The 18,259-nt window shown below is 57.2% G+C and overlaps 1 long non-coding RNA gene across 1 annotated transcript; it reads left to right on the forward strand.

The window, feature by feature from the left end:
• Window positions 1-82: 82 nt before the first annotated feature.
• On the forward strand, window positions 83-15,620 carry LOC112129129 (uncharacterized). Its single transcript, XR_002911558.2, has 4 exons — window positions 83-182; window positions 2,449-2,531; window positions 11,381-11,941; window positions 14,171-15,620. It is a non-coding gene; the product is annotated as an uncharacterized LOC112129129 (long non-coding RNA).
• The last annotated feature ends 2,639 nt before the right edge of the window (window positions 15,621-18,259 follow it).

Consider the following 18,259-nt stretch of genomic DNA (forward strand, 5'->3'; position numbering starts at 1 on the left):
ATCTGCCTCCTGGCTTCCTTTCATGCCAGACCAGGAAGGAAACCTTGGTTCAAAGGCCTGCCCTGGGGTGGGTGTGGGATGAAGAGAGGCGGGGAAAGCCCCTCAAGATGATGAGGTTGAGACACGGAGAGGGGGAGAGGGACTCCTTCTGGTCATGCAGAAGGCCTCCATCTACACAGCAGGTGAGTCTTAGAATGCCGGGGCGGATCGTGGTTTCACAGCATGAGTTAGAGCTTGTTCCCCAGGAAAGGGGCTGTTTAAGTTTAGAAAGCAATGGTCCTTCCACTAGATACAGGTTCCCTGGCCTCATGTCCATCACCACCACTGAAGATCCCTTAGCAACAGCCCCCACCCTGCAGAGCAGCCATCCAGCCCTGCCTCTGTTGCCTCCTGTGACCAGGAGTTAGTACCCCAAGCCTCTGTGACATTTGGGTACTCCATTAATGAGAAAGCTCTTCTTCCATCAAGATAAGCTTCCCTCTGTGCAATTTCTTTTTTGTTGTTGTTTGGGGATTTTGTTGTTGTTGTTGTTTTGTTTTGTTTTTTTGAAACAGAGTCTTACTCTGTTGCCCAGGCTGGAGTGCAGTGGCACGATCTCGGCTCACTGCAGCCTCTGGCTCCCGGGTTCAAGAGATTCTCCCACCTCAGCCTCCTGAGTAGCTGGGACTACAGGCGCACACTACCACACCTGGCTAATTTTTGTGTTTTTAGTAGTAGAGAAAGGGTTTCGCCATGTTGGCCAGGCTGGTCTCAAACTCCTGACCTCGGGTGATCCACCCGCCTCAGCTTCCCAAAGTGCTGGGATTACAGGCATGAGCTACCACATCCAGCCTCCTCTGTGCAATTTCTTTTCTGTTTTCTTTTTCTTTTTCTTTTTTTTTGAGATGGAGTCTTGCTCTGTCGCCCAGGCTGGAGTGCAGTGGTGCGATCTCGGCTCACTGTAACCTCCGCCTCCCAGGTTCAAGCGATTCTCTGCCTCAGCCTGCCAAGTAGCTGGGATTACAGGTGCCCGCCACCACACTCGGCTAATTTTTTTTTTTTTTTTTAAGACGGAGTCTCGCTTCTTTGCCCAGGTTGGAGTGCAATGGCACAATCTTGGCTCACTGCAACCTCCGCCTCCCAGGTTCAAGTAATTCTCCTGCCTCACCTCCCCAGTAGCTGGGATTACAGGTGCCCACCACCGCGACCAACTAATTTTTGTATTTTTTAGTAGAGATGGGGTTTCACCCTGTTGCCCAGGCTGGTGTCGAACTCCTGACTTCAAGTGATCCACCCACCTCAGCCTCCCAAAGTGCTGGGATTACAGGTGCGAGCCACCACGCCCAGCCTATATTTTTAGTAGAGACAGGGTTTCACCATGTTGCCCAGGCTGGTCTTGAACTCCTGACTTCATGATCCACCCACCTCGGCCTCCCAAAGTGCTGAGATTACAGGCGTGAGTCATCATGCCCCACCTCCTCTTTTTTTTTTCTACCCACAGGTCCCATCTCAAGTCTTTGGGGCTACTACTCCCTCTGCCCTGGGTGTACCAATGGATACTGCCCCCCATACTGGTCCTCTCCTGGGCAGGCGTCTGGCTCCCCTAAACCTCGCCTGGTTCCTTAGCCCCATCAAGTTTCTGAGACAGCCCTGATGTGGAGGCTCCCTGGGACTTCTCACTGTACATACCACCCCCTGCCAGGTGCCCACACTCAGTCCTAGGCACAGAGCTGGCAATCCCAAGTGGCTCCACTCCTGAGCCCCAGCATCCCACCTCTCACAACTCGGCCATCTGGGTGGCCCCCAGGCCAACACCTATGCCACACCCAAATCCAACCCCACCAGCTTCCTCTGCCCCTGCCCCTCACCCCAGGCCCCTTTCATCCAGTCTTCAAAACGTCAAACTGCTGCTCCCCCTGCTCCTTCTTCCAAGTGTCTCCAAACCCCACCCCTCTCTTCCCAGACCCCGAGCCCTGCCCATCAGGCCACCATCCTCTGTCCCCTAAATTCTGAAAAGGCTCCTCCCTGCTCTCCCCACCTGAACCTGCCCCCTCCCATGTGTCCTGAGAGCAGCATAGCATGGAGGTTAGGGGCAGGGCACCAGTTCATTCCATCCCCTGCTCCTCCACTCACTGGCTATGTGGCCTTAAGCAAGCTGCTCAACCTCTCTGTGCATCGTTGTCTTAATAGTACCTCTCTCCTAGAGTTGCCTGTGAATAGTCTGGTTGCCAAGGAATTCAGAATGGCCGATACGGGACGGAAGGCAGGGGATAAAACAAAGCAGAAAGGGGCACAGGAGCCAGGTCCTTAAGTCCTTAAGATCTTCAATGCTCAACTAAGGCCTGGGAACTTTCTCCTGAGATGAGTGGAGAGCCTTCAGGATAGTCTTAAGTCTCTGATCAATGTTGTGCCTTTGGAATGTCTTGGTGCCTATGGTGCCTATGGAATGTCTTGCTTTCTTTCCTGCAGAGACTGAGAGCCCCTCCTGTCCCAGGGGTGCTGAGAGGTCTGTCTCTGGCTCCCCCACCGCCCCCATGTCTCTGCTGGGACTGGTAAGTCATGGAGCTATGCCCGGCAGAGTTCTCTTGCCAGAATCCAGGCCTCTGTCACCACAGGAGATCAGGACTGGACTCCCAGGGGTCTGACCTGACTTCCAACCCCAGGAGGGTGGGTGATGTCCAGCGAGGGCTTGTCTAGGTCGTCCAGCCTTCCGCTGTTGGCCTCAGGGACCATCCAGGCAGCCTGCCCAAGTTACTCTTGGCCCCTCTCTGACACAGACTCTCCACCTACCTACAAAGCTCTTTCGCAAATGTGTCATTATTTTGTTTAATCCTCATAACAACTCTGGGAGTCGGGTGTTATTATCCCATTTTACAGTTGGCAAACTGGATAATGTATGATCTCTTACCTACTCGCCAGGAGCCCACTCACAACGGTTCACGCCTGAGTGCGAGGAGGATTGGGGGTGCTCCTCCGCCCACCTCAGCCAGCCAGGCCCAGCACTGAGTGAGGGGCCTGTGGCAGCGGGAGGGGGGCCCAGGGAAGTGGAGGGCAGGTGGGGGCTGCTGGCACTGGGACCTGCCAAATAGAGAGAGAGGCCAGGAGGGGCTGGGAGGCCTTGAGGGCAGGGAGAGCAGGAACGGGAATGAAGAGGCAGGCTAGGAGCAGGCTCCGAATCTGAGACCTGGGAGGAACCTCCTTGAGTCACCCTACTCTTTGTACAGATCAGGAAATTGAGGCCCACCCAGTCAGGAAGAGAAATTCATCTAAAAACACTCAGCCTGCCAGAGACCAAGCCAGAATCTGTGCCAGAGTGCACCCAGGCTGTTCCTGGAGAACCCAGGAACCAGCCCCATGGGGCCAATCAGCTGGCACTGGGCTGACCAGCAGGCACTGAATGAAACTTCTAGCCTCCGGGCCTCTCTGGGTGGCCAGCAGGGGGCGGTACTGCCCCAGGAGTGACAGCTTCCAGACTCCCAGCCACCGCCCTCAGGCCCATCCCAAGGTCCCAGGGCAGAACCACGGCTGGGGACACAGAAGGCATAGGTGGGAGGCAGGGTTTCTGGGGTGGGAAGAGCAGCACACAGAGCTGAGCATGGGACTCCCCGGGCCCATTCTGATGCCAGGTCCTTCTAACCTGAGCGAGGGAGGAAATAAGCCCTTCCTTTCTCCTTGCACCTCCACCAGTTGAGAGAACATTCTCCAAATGTTCTCTCCATCCAAAGTCTGCTCTCTCGAGAGGGGAAGGGGCTGGAGAAGAGACTGTCTCCCAGGCCACAGGCTTCCACAGAAAGTTGTCCTGCAAAGGAGGCTAGACCTAAGGAGAAACTTCTAGAGGCCTCTACACTGAGTATCCACCCTCGATTCCGGGAGTGTCCCTTTCCCAAAATAATGCTCTAGGAGAAGGTGGGAAAAGGGTGGCCAACTGCAGTGCTGTGTGGAGACAGGGGCTAGATGTCCTTATTGCTGTTTCAGGCCCCCCTTAGGTGGAACAAGAGAGAATTTTCCCCAGGACGGCTAAAGAAGGGCAGGGGCATGGGGGAGTGAGCAGGGCTGCAGGGGTCAAGAAGATGAGCCACTCTGGCCCCCAGGAGAGATGGCCAGGGTGCAGGGGGCTCCGTGTCACCCCCATCAGCCCTGGGACCCTTCCCAATGGCGAGGGCTTGTATTCCTAACCAAACTTCTGGATCTGGTCCCAGCGGGAACCCCTGCTATAATGAGTGCCCCCAAGGCCTCCCTTCAAAATCCCAGGAGTCCAGCTTCTCAGGGCAAAAGTCCCACAGCAGCTGGCAATACAAGATCTAGGAGGCAGGGGATCTTGAGGCCCCAGGTCAGAAAGGCCCCACACACCTGCCTCTCCCAAGATTTAAAATGCCAGGGGCCTAGGGGTTCCCATCCCGTGCTACTAGACTTCGTGGTGGTCCTCAACCCCAAGCCCACTGTGCCCTGTGCAGCATGGACAGATGGTCTCCAAGGGGCCCCTTTCAGCACCACTCCCCTTGGTTTCCCATCAATGACACCATACACCAAAGTTCATGCACTGTCCACTGGAAAGCCCCTGTCAGGGCCAGTTGTCCTACAATTAACTCTTCAGTTCTCCCAAGCTGATGGTTCCACCACACAGAGAGCAGACAGGGTGGGCAGGGGTTTGGGGAGTCACAGCAGGCACCCAGGGACAGAGGGGCAAGGAAAATGGAGATGGGGGCACATTCAGGGGGCGGGGACAGCATCCTGGCAGGTCCCGGGCCTGCACCGCCTGGAGAAGCCGGTGACTCACAGGGCTGACAGAAGAGCTGAAACCAGACAGGAGAGTGAAGGAAGGAGGAAGGAACACCCACCAGGTAACCTGTGTCCTCAGACATGTGCACTTCCAGGCCAGAGTTTCTATGAATCAGCGTCTCTAGACACAACCACCTTGATCCCTTCCGTTGCCTCATGCTGACGTCTGAGTCTGGCCCATGGCCATCTAAACCCCCGCACTCTGGTTCAACCACCATCAGGCCCACATAGCAGCTGCTTCAGATCAAAAATCTCCTCTTCAGGGACTTTTCACCAAGCTGATGGTAAAGGCAGGATTCCTGGGTCCCAGTGTCCACTGCAGCCACTCTGGCTTCCCCTTAGCCCCTCTGCACCCCCTGCTCACCACCTGGCCAGTGCTTCTGCTCTCCTTTTGCCTAGCATTCCCCTACCACCCCTGCTTTGCCTAGCAGGTACCTACTCATCCTTCAGGTTTCAACCCATGTCACCTCCTCCAATGAGTTTTCTCTGACCTCTCAGCTAAGTCAAATCCCCCATTACATGTGCTCCTGACACCATGCACCCCTCTCTGAGCCCTTTGTAGAGTTTAGTTGTGTGGTTAGTGATGAATGCCTGCCTCCTGCACTAGAGCTGAAGCTCCAGGAAGGCAGGGACCAGGGCCTGGTCTAGTTCACCCTCCATTATCTCTGCAGCATGTGGCAGAGTCAGTGCTAGGCACAGAGTAGGCCCTCAGTAAACGTGCTCTGAATGAGTGGGTTCCCCAGCCAGCTGGATGTCCCACGGTTTCCCCCACGCCACCCCATCTGGCTCTAGCTCCTCTCTGTGACCCTTTTCATCTGCAGTCCTTGGAGCCTCCTAATGGTTGGGCTCTGTGGTGGGGACCAGGCAACCTGCCCCTGGGGCCTCAAGATCAAGGCAAGACACAAGACTCAATACCCCTCCAACAGGTTACAGGGGTAGCCTCAGTGACACCAATTGCTCTGACCCATGACTCAGAGGAAGCCAGTCCTCCAGAGCGCACATCCGGTCCACATCCTCCTTGATGATTTTGCAACCAGCTGCTGTTCCAATCTCAGGGCCTATGGCCCTCAGGGACTATCCAGCCTCCACCTAGAAATCAGATGCCCAGAGATGGTTAGGACCCAGCCCAAGGTCACACAGCATAGCTGTCACAGAGCCGCACCAAGAATCCAGGGCGCCTCTAGCATAGGGTTCTCCCCATGCTATAATAAATGTAGCTATTTTTAGGAAGTGAATTAGCAAGTCAAATATGATGTCTGCTAATAATACCACATTTCTGCTTTTCAGAGTCTTCATCACCTTATTTGCTCCTGCAACCTCAGGGTGGGCTGGGCACTGAAGTAGGTGGTGAGCTCATCTGAAAGGTGTGGTCCAGAGAGAGGAAATGACTGGTCCTGAAACGCAATAAGCCCAGCCTTCCTGCCCGCCCTGCTCAGTGGTACTCCCAGAGAGGGTGCAGTGCCCCAGAGGTCCCCTTCCCAGGGCCTGGCTGGCAGCCTCCCACCTGGGCAGGCGCCTCGGGGCACTCAGACCAGCCGCTGCCTCCCTCGCCTGTTGTCCTCTTGGCCCTCCCACCCCATCCCCTAAGCTGAGGTCAGCCTCCTGCCTTTCCCAGCCCCTGGCAGACCTTGCTTCTGCGCTAGCTCCAGCCCAAACCTGCATTCTCACAGCCCGTGGACCTCAGGTGGCCTCAAGGCCTGACATCCAGTTGTATTTTTTCCCCTGCAAATTCCTTAGCACATGCCAGGGGTAGCTCTGAGCAGGAAGGCACGGGCGGCCAGCTTTGCAGCCTGAGCTCTCCTCAACTTGGGACCTCAGTTCCCCATCAAAAGGGACAACAGCCTCATCCCAAGAGGGGCTGGGGTTAGATCCAGCCCCTAGTCCTGCAGCCCCATCTCCTACCCCCTCCCCCTCCCCCACAGAAGCTCCTCAGACATCTGGCAGCACCAGACAGGGCTGGATGGACGCAAACATGAGGTCAGATCCTCAATTGCTTCCTGAGCCCTTCCCAGAGGAGCAGGGTGCTTCCCAACTGGGAAGCAGCTGAGCTGCTCCATAAAGGAAACCGGAGAGGCGGGGAAGGATGGAGACCATTGCTGGCAGAGGAAGCGACAGCGCCCCTATTTCTCAGATGGGCAACTGAGCCACAAGCCATAGGCTGGCATGCTACCTATATGCCACCTATGTGGGGGCCACCACAAGCCCCCACCTCTTGTGAAAGTCTCTACTGAGCCCAAGGGCCTAGCATGAGCCAAGGAGGGGGTTGGGCTAAGGCTAAAAGGATATCTGGGCCGGCTCCCAGGAGCCTTGACTCCCAGGACAGGGACCTGTAGGGATGGGTCCTTCACTCAGACTCACGCTGGGGAATTCTGCAGTCAGGAAGGCTTCTCAGAGAGGGGTGCTGTGGGGGGCTCAAGGGCAACAAGGAGGGAGGAAGGCATTGAGATGGGCTCAGCAGGTGCAAAGGGCGGAGCAGAGGAGGCGCTCAGGGATCCCCCTCAGGTGACCGCCCTGGCCTGTCTCCCCTCCCAGCACCGACTGGCTTGCAGAGGAAGATCTGGGCTCATTGTCCATTGTAAGCTGGGTATGTCCCAATAGCTCAGGCTCCTGGACCCTGGTGGGCCAGCAGGGAGGGGCGTTGTAGCAGGAGGGAGACAGGCCAGGCCATCCCAATGAGGAGAGAGCAGAAGGAGGGGCCTCCCCAGGGTGGCAGGCACAAGCCTGTCCAGGGAAACCCACAGCTGCATAGGGGGCAGTGGGTGCCTCTCCCTTTATCCATTATCTGGCAGGATGAGATGGGCACTCTCCTTGCCCAGGCCCAGACCTGGTCCCCACAGCCGGGAGCCTCCCACCCGGCATTGTCCTCCCTGGGGAGCCATGCTGGTTGTGGGACTGCGGCCATGCCTGGCAGGGGACGGTGCCGATGCTGACACAGCAAGAACCAGGCCAGCCATGAACAAAGAAACATGGGAAGGGGCCGCGTCTGCAGGAGTCGTTCCTAAGGTGGCGGCCAGCACCCTGGACTGTAGGCTGAGGAGGCACAGGACGGCCCTCTCCCTGAGTGTTCCAGCCAGCATGTTCCTGATCAGATACTCGGGGGGCAAAGCTGATCAAGGCCCTCTGGGCACAGCTCAGTCCAAAAATCCCCATCACTTCTCCCCAGGGCCCAACCCCCATCACTCGTGACAGAAAAGGCCTCTGAATCACCTCTCAACCCTGACAGCAGGGTCCACTCACCACCTCCACTTTTTTTGCCACGATCCCCCTCAGGGTGGGAGGGGAGACTGGACAGGAACAGGGGAGCCCAGAAGGGCCCATGCTGGGCCCATAGGCAGACAGCACCCATACAGCAGGGGCTGCAGTGCCCTGATTGGCTTGTGGCAGGTGTTGTGGGGAAGGCACCCAGTAGCAGGGCGGCTGGCCAGGTGTGGGAGCCCTGACGTTGGGCCTGTCAGACAGCATCAGGGAAGGAGCTGCTGGTACCAGTGGGGTGAGGGCTGGGAGCCTCGGCGAAGCGGTGGCTTTTCAGCTGAGTGAGCGAGAAACACCGGCTAAAGTGGAGTTGGTGCCCCACTTTCCAGACACAAGCGAGGGAGGGCTGCCCACTGCCCGCAGGGCCCCCGGTCAGGGCGGGAGGGCTCGGCACCGAGAGGTCCACCAAGCCAGACCAGGCAGGGCCAGCACGTGGACCGGCGGAGACCAAGGTCCCAGAGAGGTGGGGGACAGGAGGCGCCCCCTCCCCTGCCACATGAGGAAAGTGGGCATGCTGGGCAGGAAGGGAGGGGCTGGTGCCAGAGAGGAGTGCCAGTGTCCAGGGTGAGGGAAGGCCAGCACCATAGCCTGTGGGTGGGGCAAGGTAGGCAAGTCCAGTGTGGCTCCAGGGTACCTCAGAAGCTGAGATGTAAGCAGGGTAGGGACATCTTATCCATAGCCAGGTTCTGGGAGTGCCCAGGGACAGCATTACCCTTAGATGCCAGCAAGAAGGAGCCCTGCCCTGGCACCTGCATTCTAGAGGATTCCACTCCAGCCTTCCACTGGCCTTGCCCCTCCAACAGGGAAAAAAGTCCGTGAGCCAAGGAAATGTGTCCACCCAAGCCCTACATCCCCCTCCAAATGCAGAACCCCAGAATTCCCTGCCCACAGGGCCCCAAATCTAACTCCATAGCCCGCATGGGCCTTTCCGCTGGGCCTGCCTTCCTGAGAACCGACCTGCATAGGGTGTGCACACCCCAAGGCCTCAGGAGTGGCCAAGGGGCAGCCACTGCTATGTATGTGGATGGGCCTGGGAAGGTCACACACTGCCCAAGGGGGAGCCCGGGATGGGAGCTGGGGTTGGCTCAGCCTCTGCCTGCCACATTGCAGTCCTGCATTCCAGGAGCCCGAGAATTCTAAGTGCAAACCTGGTCCTCAGGGTGTTATGAAGGTGTATTTGTTAATGTAGGAGGATAGAGCATATCCTATTTAGAGGTTGTTGGCTTGATTTATAACTTTGAAATATCCAGACATATAGTATGTGGGCCTCCATTTTTACTCCTGCCCTGGGCCCAGGCAATGTTAGGGGTGGGATCAGAAGGCAAGCCCTGGCCCCTGCCCCACCCCCAGGAGACCCCTGCTCTCTAGCCAGTGAGCACTGCCAAAGCAGGGCTGGGCAGGACGCCAGCAGCCGAGGGAGCCCAGATGCACCTGTGGACCTAGCTCCAGGGCTGGTGGGAACCAGCAGGCTGGGTTCCTGGGGCTAGGAGCAGGGGAACCCCAGAGAGCAGCTTCTCCCAGGGTTGGGCTTCTGCTTGAAGCTGGGAAAGCCAAAGAGAGGCTAAGCATGTGGCCCAGGGACACACAGCCTGGATGGGGCTGCTGTGCCCTCCCCTGGGTGTCCCTCCTGCCTCCGAGGCTCACCCGCCTGTGCATCCTGCTCGGGGTGCCTCGATCCTTTTATTAAGTTCATTCCTGTGGCCAAGCCCTTCCCCCACAGTTTCCCATGCTGGCACCTCAGGAGGATCCTGCCCCTCGTTCCCTACCCAGCTTCAGCCCCTTCCTCCAAGGCTCCAAGCCCCCTCGCCCCCCTCACTGCAAATCACCTTTCTTCCGTTGGAGCCAGGATCTTAGCTCAGGGAGCAACCCCAGCCCCGGTATACAAAGAGAAGCCTGAGGCCCACAGTCCCAGAGTGAGGCTGCAGCTGAGCCCAGGCTAGGATGGGTCTCCTACCCCACCTCTTCAGCTCAGGGGGCGTCGCCCATCTCTTTAGAGCCTCACAGACCCCCCTGGTTCAATTCCCCACTAACGCTCGCTCTCTGTGATCTCCCACAAGCTGCTCTATATTCTGAGTTCCTTCATTTATGAAATGAAGATAATAAATTTTGCCTTGTAAAGTTGTTAGAGGGATTAGATAAAATACACGCATAGGCCAGGCCCTATGCCAAGAACACCTTGGAGCTGAGACCTCCTTCCCCGCCTCACTCTGGCAATGGACATTACTGAGCAGCACCAGGAACCCAAGGCCCAGACAGATGTGTCTCTTGCCCTCTGGGAGCTTCCCTCATGCTGGGAAAACAGACACCAGCCGGGAACCCGCGAGAGGCTCCCAGAGAAGGGGAGTGTCCAGCAGGGAGATGAAGCTGGAGGCAGGAGGGGAGGGCGAGGGGTTGCTGGTCAAGGAGGGCCTCTCTGAGAATATGCCCTGAGGACCTAAGGGAACCAGTTGTGCAGCATGTGGAAGAAGAATGTTCTAGAGAGGGGGAACTTAGGACGGTGCCTTGCAGGTTCTCAGAAACGCCTGGCGCTTATCTGAGCACACACTCGCGGACCCTGTTACCACACCACAGTGGGGCCTCTGTGTGGGGCTGATAAGGCCAGAAAAGATCTCAAGATATTTTCTTTCCTTTTCTTTGAGTGGCCTGAGATAGGCTGTGTGGGGACACTTGGCTCACGGCCTGCCTCACAGGGCACCATGGAGCACTCGCTGCTGGGCGTCCCAGTGGGGACTCGGGATTGGCCCCTGAGGGGGGCTGCCGGCCAGTGCTGGTGGCCCATGCATGACGGGGCTGACCTGGCTCCCCTGTCGTGACCTGCAGAGGCCTGCTCTCTGCTTGTGCACTCTCTGCCTGCTCGAGTGCACAGCGTACAGGCTCTGGGCTCGGAGATGAGGGCTGGAAGCCAGCTATGTCACCTTCGTTCCCTCACCTGTAAAATGGGGGTGCTGACAGTAACATCATCCTCAGAGGGTTCCTGTAAAGGAGTGGGGGAGATGGTGCTAGAGCCTGGCTCATCCAAAGGCCAGGCAAGGTGGCTCACGCCTGTAATCCCAGCACTTTAGGAGGCCAAGGCAAGCAGATTGCTTGAGGTCAGGAGTTCGAGACCAGCCTGGCCAACATGGTGAAACCCCCGCCTCTACTAAAAACACAAAAATTTAGCTGGATGTGGTGGTGTGCGCCTGTAATCCCAGCTACTCAGAGGCTGAGGCAGGAGAACCGCTTGAACCCGGGAGGCGGAGTTTGCAGTGAGCCAAGATCGCGCCGCTGCACTCCAGTCTGGGCGACAGAGTGAGACTCCACCTCAAAAAAACAAAAACAAAAACAAACAAACAAACAAAAAGCTCAGTAGGTGCTACTTCCTTTCTTACAGGACCCGTGCCTCCTGGGATGACCCCCACCATCCACCCCTAGGCACCAGGACTGAGTCGGCTCTGAAAAGAAATGGGGAATGAAGCTTTGGGACTTGATTCCTGCTTTCAGGGAGCCAATGGTCCAGCCAGGGGGATGAGGGTTCATGTCCCTTCCTGGGCCTCCAGGAGGTCATGATCTTCGAAGCAAGAATGAGGAAGCCCACGGTGGTAGCGTGGGGCCCTGCATGAAGTGCCTGTGACGGGAGATGGAAGAACTCTGTCATATGTCCGTAAGAGTGAAAGGAACCTCAAGAATTCAAGAAACCAAACTGGCACCCAAGATAGATGAAGAGATCAGGAATTTACCAGGCCACAGAGGCTTCTTGGCAGCCACCTGCAAAGACGGATAACACCATGGCCAGGCCCCCCATGCTCCATACCGTGTGTGTGACCTCCACAGACTCACTCCGCAATGTGACTTTGGGTAGGTCACAGTACCTGCACGGCCTCAGCTTTCCTACCTGTCAGATGGGGAGAACAACAGCGCCCTCCCCATGAAGACATCGTGAGCACCACACCAGGTAAATCATGACCTGCTCTTGTGTGTGCAGGGATGTCAACAAAGACGAGTTCCTTTTCCCTGAAGTGATGAAAGGGACTTTTAGAAAAGAGGAAGTCGGTGGATTCTTAGGAAACCTTAGTTCCACCCACAGGCAAGTGGCTCTGATGATTCAGTAGGAGACTTCCAGGTGTGCCCAGGAGGCGCAAGCTACCAAAGTCATGTCCTCTCGCCTGAATTTTCATCCAGCCCAACCCTGCCTCTGGACACCTGTCCCCTCTTGGGACCTTGAGGCCAGGCCTGGAGAGGATGTGAACGCCTGGAGGCCCTCCCAAGCCCAAGCAGGAGGTAGACGCAGGGACAGTGGGCATCTTCCATCAGGTGGAGCTTGGCCAAGATTCCAGCAGCATCCAAGGGCTGCTGAGCGACTCGCAGATGCCCATGCCTGGCAGGCTGGTCTCCATGGTCAGACCCCAGCCTCTCTCCCCTGGGCCCCTCTCATCCTGCTCCTCAAAGTCCCACAGGCTTCCCCGCCTCCATGGCTTTGCCAAGGCCACCCACCTGCCCCGGTACACTCCTGCGTCCACCTCTGTGCCTGCAGGCCTGCCCTACCTGGAGGCCTTCCCCTGTGTTCTATGGGTTTCTCACCACATGGTCACATCAGTTATCTATCAAAGTGGCTGACACTCCCTCCACTCCTGCCTCTGCCCCTCCTTGCCTCTGCCTGTGTTCCCCCTCCCATCACCACCTGAGCCTGTCTCCCCTCCTTCCTCAGGACTCAGGAGCCAGCGAGGCTGTGGGGCACCTGCCGACATTCTGCCTGGTCTCCCTGGCTTCTCAGCCTCCTCCCACTGCCTACTGCTGCCTCTGGGCATCAAACCAGCTGCTTGAGTCTTTCCCATCCCACAGGACCCCTCTCTCAATAGCCCCGCACCCCACACCTCCAGCCTCTGCCCTTGGCTCTGGAAATCACGGTCTCCACCCACTGCCTCCATTAACCCCCTCCTCCCCATCCCCTTAATTCCTGGGATCCAATCCCTGCCCCAACACCCCACCGAGGCCACTGATCACCTCTCTGCTGTTATGTCTGGGGCACTTCACTGCCACCCCTGCCTCCACTCCTCAACACCATTCCAAAGCACAGACCCTTCTTTCTTTCTCTTCTTAAAACACGTGCCCACGCTCCTGGCTCCTGAGACACCCACCCAGATTTCCTTTCACCTCACTGCCCACTCCATCACTGGCCCCTTCAAGGTTCCACTTCCTCCTCCTAGGGCCACCCTCAAAGAAGCCCCATCCAGGGGTCTGTCCTTGGCCTTTCTCCCCTCCCTCGCCTCTGCCCAGGCAGACAGACCTCTGCCACCCCTGGCCTGCCCCTCCTCCTGCATCCTCAAGTCCCCCACCCTCTGGCTCCTCTCCTGAGGTCCAGACCACCTCCAGGATTCCCTCGAGAGGCCCTCCCTTCTTTCTCCCTTGTCCTCAGCCCAGATGCTGAAAGGGGAACCAGCTTTCACCTCTCCTGATTTCATCCAGTCTCAAGGCGTTAGGTGCTGTCTATACTGTGCACACCCAAACAGACGCCTGGCTGTCCTCCCTCCCCCGTCCAGGCCTCTCCTCAGCCGCCCACACGACACTCCGCTTGGATGTCTAACAAGCATCTCAGCCGTTCCAGCTCCCGCTCCCCACAGCACCCCAACCCACTTCCCCCACTACCGCACTCTCCCCACCCCCGGCTGGCAGCTTTCTCCTTCCTGATGCTCAGACCAAAAGCCTTCGAGGCATCCCAGACCCCTCTCCCTCTCCCGTCTACTGGCAAACCCTGCTGCTCTAATCTCAAAGGAGACCTAGAGTCTGACTGCCGCCCCCACCCTGGGCCAGGCCCCCATCATTTCTCATCTGGATCATTGCAGGAGCTTCCTAATTGGTCTCCCTGCTCCCACCTTTTCACTCCTGCCCCCAGGTGTTCCCAGCACAGTGGCCAGAGCCGTCCTGTTCAGATATGTCACTGGATTGCACCTCTCCGGTTGACGCTTCCCAATGGCTCCTGTGTTGCTCTCAGGAAAAGCCGGGGAATGATTGCGTGCCCTGGCCTCCTTGCTCGCATCCCCTGCTCTCCTCCCTGCACCCTCCTCTCCCTGGCTGCACTGCAGAGGCCTCCCCTGGGGTATCAGTTGAGGCAGGCTGGGGTGTGCCGCGATGACCATCCCTAGTCACCGGGCCTTAAAACAGAGAGGGGCATTTCTCATTCCAGCTTCATGTCATGAGGGTCGGCAGGGAGGGCTACACTGCATCGACCTCTCTCATGACTATGTTGGGGACATCTGGAGCATCACCTGCTTCCAGGCAAGGTGAAGGGAACATGGAATCACTCGCTGACTACTGCATGCTTCAGCTCGGAAGTGGCACGCGTCTCTTCTACTCATATCTCACTGGCCAGAGCAGATTACACAGCTGGGCCTAACCCCAAATGAAAGAAATGTAGCCCTTCCCTGTGCCCAGAAGAAGAGACAGGCACCGATGGACAGGGGTGACGGCCTCCCCGCTGCTGTTCCTCGAACGCGCCAGACATGCCCCCGCCCCGGGCCTTTGCCCTAGCTGTTCCCTCTGCCTGGAGTGCCCTTCCCCAAACACCTGCACAACTCGCCCCTCACCTTCTTTCAGCCTTTGTTCAAATGTCACCTTCTTGATGACGCTTCCCCTGACCACCTCACTTAAAACTTCAGATGTCTCCTGGACACAGGCTGCCAATCCCCCTTACCTTTACTTTAGCTTTCCACGGTTCTAACAGATTACCTAATTACATATGTCTTATGTCTATTACTATTGTCTGTTTCCATCAGCTAGAAGGAAAGCCCCTTGAGGGCAGGGGCATTTGTTGGTTTTGGTGACTGATGTAAGCCCAGCTCCCAGGACAGTACCTGGCACCCAGTAGGCACTCTATACTTTTGCTGCATGAATGAGTGAATGGATTTGGGGCCCCACTCACCACCAGGTCTTGTTCCCACATCCTTCAGAGCTTTTCAGTCTACACTTGAGTCCGCATCCCAAACTCGCTGCCTTCCCCAGGCCCTCACTGTTTCTCGTCTGGGTCCCCATCTCATAACAGCCCCTGACTGTCCGTGGGCCTCCAGCAATCCCCTTCCAGTCCAACACCACTGTGAAAGGCAGGATAGCAAGGTGATTCTGGCGTGGGCTCAGGGTCCTTTCTCTGGCTCTGCTGTTTACCAGCAGTGTGACTTTGGACTGGTTCCTTAACCTTCCTGTGCTCCAGTTCCACATGTTGTGATAATAGCACTTCTCTCATAGGGGTTGGAGTGCTGAGACGTTTAAATGAGATGGTGCATGCAAAGCACATTATAAATGTGGATTATTGCTTTACAATTGCCAGATCTTGTTACCAGACAAAGGAGATCCAAATCTGCTGAAAACTGTCCCTTGGCTCCTGGTAGTTTTCAGTTTCTTCTCTGCACCCAGGGGCCCTCCCAAGCTAGTCTCCTTCTCACTTGCCTGGTCTGTCCCTTCTTGCTCCCAGTCCCACCAAACTCCCCAGGGCCTCCCGAGCCCGTCATGCTGCCTCCTGCCCCGGCCTGGGCATTGGACGTTTCTCTACTCTTCACTGACTTTTACTTGCTTTCTTACTTAACAGAAATCCCAGAGCTTTTTTGCACTTTCATACATAGAAAACTTTCAGATTCTTTTTTCGAGACAGGGTCTCGCTTTCTTGCCCAGGCTGGAGTGCAGTGGTGTGATCTCAGCTCACTGCAACCTCCGCCTCCCAGGTTCAAGCAATTCTCATGCCTCAGCCTCCCGAGTACCTGGTGCACACCACCACGCCTGGATAATTTTTGTATTTTTAGTAGAGACAGGGTTTTGCCATGTTAGCCAGGCTGGTCTTCAACTCCTGACCTCAAGTAATCTGCCCACCTCGGCCTCCCAAAGCACTGGGATTACAGGCATGAGCCACCACACCCAGTCTCACATTCTTTTTAGAGCTGTCTTGAATTCCATCATGGGGACATACCATTGGGATATATCAGTCCCAAGTTGATGGCTATTAAGAATGTTTTTGATCTTCTGCCATCACAAGTATGCAGCTTAGTGTGTGTGCATCTGTCATATTCGTGCAGGTGTCTCTGTAAGACAGATTCCCGGAAGTGGGATTACTGGGTCAAAGGTAGCTAGTAAGGCACAACATGCCTTGCCAGCCCAGTGTGCTCCCCACCAGACCCAGGATCTAGCCCCAAGTCTGAGTGAGGCAGAATTCACGCCCTCACCTCTGTGCCATCTTGCCTCCTTCAGCAGTAGGGCTGGAGCCTATGGCGAGGGGCCAGCTCTACTTTCTGCCTCAGTCCGGATCGGTCCACTTGAGCGTGATATGTGGGGGCCGAGCTAGGAGGCCTTGGAGTTAGCCAAGAAGGCGAAGCCAGCTCCCAAACACTTCCAGAACACTTTGAGCCTTCATGAAGGCTGCGGGAGGGAGCATGGCCCCTTGCCCACATTCGCCCCACCTGAGCTCTTCTCTCTGGCAGCTGCCTCTGCCTCCCCATCAGCACCAGAGCGGGACTGGCAGTGGCACCCCAGGCACCAGTGAACAGGCTATAGGGCCCGTCCCCAGCTAGGGCTGGATGGTCAGACCCCTTGAAGAGGGAATGGCAGAACCTCAAGACCTTGGGTGGAGGGCAGCCCAGAAGAGCCAGCCCCAGGCCATGCCATGGCTCCGTGGCTCATGTGGGCAGCCTCCCGCCGGCCCTCACAGAGGCAGAGCTAGGTCAGCAGCCAGGGTCGGGGTGCCTCTGAGGCCCAGGCCTACTTCACTGGGAGGCGTCCCTGCACAGAAGTGAGAGGGCTCAGGAGGGGCCTGGCTCTCTGCCTCTCTGCTGCTTCAGGAAAAGTCCTGCTCCTTGGCTGAGCCCTCAGGGTCCTTCTCCAGCCCCCTGTCCACCGCCTGCCCTCCGGTCTACTACACCCCCTCACACTCCAGTCAGTCATGTGGAAATGCTTGCGGTTCTCCACATGGGTTATTCCACTGCCTGCCTCCACGCCTCTGACCACGCAGCTCCTTCTTTTCCAGCTAACTCCCACTTTTCCGCAAAGACAATTCAAGAGTCCCTTGGAGCAGCCTGTTTGCACCTATGCACTCACACAGCACCTTGTTGGTTTTAGACCCGCCCGGTCCCTCACAGCACCCCCATCTGGGTTCACTGTCAGAGCTCTGAGCCCACTGGGCTACTCGTCCCAAAGGCACGCAGCACGTCCCAACATCTGTCTTCTCAGCTGGGACACGCCTGGCTCCGGGAGGGACAGAGGCTTCTACCTGGGGTAGCCGAGCTGTCCAAGGAAGTTTCAGCCATGTCGAGCCCCTGGCGTTGCCGAAATCCCCCACCCCATGGTGCCACAGCACCAGGGCAGCCCCTAGGAAAAGCCAGCCCCTCAGAGGCCCTGTGCTAAAGACCCAGAAATTGCCCCTGGGTCCCCGCAGGAGCTCCGCAATGGGGAAGTGAGCCCTCCTGAGGCCTGGCTGGCAGGAGGCTCTTCAAGGCCAGCATCATGTGTACTTCCCCCAACCACTCGCGTTTCTGCACAGCAGCCACGGAGACGGGCCTAGGGGCTGCTGAAAAACGAGATCAGAAGACAACGTCAGCCTGAGTGGGCTGAAACCTGAGATGAGGAAATGAGAAGACGTCAGGGGGCTGGAGGACACGGGTTTGAGGACAGCCAGCACCCAGCACTGCAGCCGAGGCTTCTGGAGGGAGCCAGAGGGAAAGCGAGTCCCCTCCCTGCGACCTGAGTCTCTGCCAGTGCCCAGTACTCCCAAAGGATCCACCCCAACCTGAGAGACCCCAAAGACATTGGAGCAGCCCCAGACACCTCCTCCCAGGCCCGCAAAGGCCCCTAACAAGCCCACGGCAGTCCAAGGCCTCCAACTGGAGCCATCTTTGGTAAATCTGGGGCCCATCAGCACCCACTGCCCTTCCTGGTGCCCTGAGCATGCTGGCAGGGGGACTGGAAACTGCATCCCATCTTGTCTCATACACCCACAATTACCTGACGTGGGCCTGACTCACCCTGGTGCCCTGTGAGTCAATAAGAGTATATGAGTAAGGGGCAGAGCATTTCAACTTAGTCCCATAGCACATGAACTCACTAAGCAAACATTACCTATGCCTAGATTTGGGGCCAGTCACTACCCACTGGAGGCTGTGGGCTCCAAGGTATGGCAGCAGGGGAGGTCAGCCAGGCTCTGCCCAGCTCACCCCTTCTTGTGAGGATGGACCCAGCCAGGCCTCCCGCCTCCGCCCTTAGACTGGGGGACCCTGGGTGGGGGCAGGAAGGGGGACTG

The sequence above is a fragment of the Pongo abelii genome, chromosome 16 (genome assembly GCF_028885655.2).
Source record: "Pongo abelii isolate AG06213 chromosome 16, NHGRI_mPonAbe1-v2.0_pri, whole genome shotgun sequence".
NCBI classification, from domain to species: domain Eukaryota; kingdom Metazoa; phylum Chordata; class Mammalia; order Primates; family Hominidae; genus Pongo; species Pongo abelii.